A 2,012-nucleotide genomic window follows, 5' to 3' on the forward strand; every position below is an offset into this window, starting at 1 on the left:
CTCTGATGCAACAGAATTGCAAGTTTTATGGACTTCCATCCGAAGATCCCTTTCAGTTCTTAACTGAATTCTTACAGATCTGTGATACTGTTAAGACCAATGGGGTTGATTCCGAGGTCTACAGGCTTATGCTTTTCCCATTTGCTGTAAGAGACAGAGCTAGAATATGGTTGGACTCTCAACCTAAAGACAGCCTGAACTCTTGGGATAAGCTAGTCACGGCTTTCTTAGCCAAGTTCTTTCCTCCTCAAAAGCTTAGCAAGCTTAGAGTGGATGTTCAAACCTTCAGACAAAAGGAAGGTGAATCCCTCTATGAAGCTTGGGAGAGATACAAGGAACTGACCAAAAAGTGTCCTTTTGACATGCTTTCAGAATGGACCATCCTAGATATATTCTATGATGGTCTGTTTGAATTATCTAAAATGTCATTGGACCATTCTACAGGTGGATCTATTCACCTAAAGAAAATGCTTGCAGAAGCTCAAGAACTCATTGACATGGTTGCAAATAACCAGTTCATGTACACTTCTGAAAGGAATCCTGTGAGTAATGGGACGCCTCAAAGGAAGGGAGTTCTTGAAGTTGATACTCTGAATGCCATATTGGCTCAGAATAAAATATTGACTTAGTAAGTCAATATGATCTCTCAGATTCTGAATGGATTGAAGGAATCATCCAACAGTACTAAAGAGGCAACTTCTGAAGAAGAAGCTTATGATCCTGAGAACCCTGCAATGGCAGAGGTGAATTACATGGGTGAACCCTTTGGAAACACCTATAATCCCTCATGGAGAAATCATCCAAATTTCTCATGGAAAGATCAACAAAAGCCTCAACAAGGCTTTAATAATGGTGGAAGAAACAGGTTTAGCAATAGCAAACCTTTTCCATCATCCACTCAGCATCAGACAGAGAATTCTGAGCAGAATCCATCTAGCTTAGCAAATATAGTCTCTGATCTATCTAAGGTCACTGTGAGTTTCATTAATGAAAAAGGTCCTCCATTAAAAATTTGGAGGCACAAGTGGGCCATCTGAGTAAAAGAGTCACTAAAACTCCCTTTAGTACTCTCCCAAGCAATACAGAAGAAAATCCAAAGAGAGAGTGCAAGGCCATTGATTTAACCATCATGGCCGAACCTACAAGGGAGGAGAAGGACGTGAATCCTAGTGAGGAAGACCTCCTGGGACGTCCAGTGACAAATAAGGAATTTCCCTTTGAGGAACCAAAGGAATCTGAGGCTCATCTAGAGACCATAGAGATTCCATTGAACCTCCTTCTGCCCTTCATGAGCTCTGATGAGTATTCTTCCTCTGAAGAGGATGAAGACATTACTAAAGAGCAAGTTGCTAAATACCTTGGTGCAATCATGAAGCTGAATGCCAAATTATTTGGTAATGAGACTTGGGAAGATGAACCTCCCTTGCTCACCAATGAACTGAATGCATTGGATAGACAGAAATTACCTCAAAAGAAACAGGATCCTGGTAAATTCCTAATTCCCTGCAAAATAGGCACCATTGTAACATCCCGCGTGTTTGGAAATCTAAATATAAATAAATTGAGATTTTATCTTATTAAGTTTAAACTTTATAATTTTAGAAATTATTTTATTAGAACTAATTAAATAGATTCGGAGATAGTTTTATTTTGAATCAATTAATATTCTTAAGTGATTTTATTATAATGGAATATTTTGTATAATGTTAGTAATTGAAAAATAAAAAAAAATCGTACAATTTAATTTAAGTAACTTATATAATGAAAAAGTTATGACTTATTTTATTAGTTTGAGCTCTTAGAGATTAATTTATTAGAAAATGATTAAATTGATTTTTATAAATACTTTGGGTTTAAGTTAATTAAGGTTTATGTACAATCTTTACTATAATTAGTTATTTTATATAAATTGGAATTAAAGTTTTGGTAATAGAAAAATAATGAAGAGTCATATCATATAATCTGAATAATTGATACCTCCGAGTTTAAACTATATTTTATAAGTTGTGATT

At 35.5% G+C, this 2,012-nt stretch overlaps 1 non-coding gene across 1 annotated transcript; it reads right to left on the reverse strand.

Moving 5' to 3' along the window:
- Positions 1–260: 260 nt before the first annotated feature.
- Positions 261–368, reverse strand: LOC148553218 (small nucleolar RNA R71). The gene has a single exon (XR_015892646.1). It is a non-coding gene; the product is annotated as a small nucleolar RNA R71 (small nucleolar RNA).
- Between the last annotated feature and the right edge of the window lie 1,644 nt (positions 369–2,012).

This window comes from Arachis ipaensis, chromosome B7 (assembly GCF_059453495.1).
Source record: "Arachis ipaensis isolate K30076 ecotype BB chromosome B7, ASM5945349v1, whole genome shotgun sequence".
Lineage (NCBI taxonomy): Eukaryota > Viridiplantae > Streptophyta > Magnoliopsida > Fabales > Fabaceae > Arachis > Arachis ipaensis.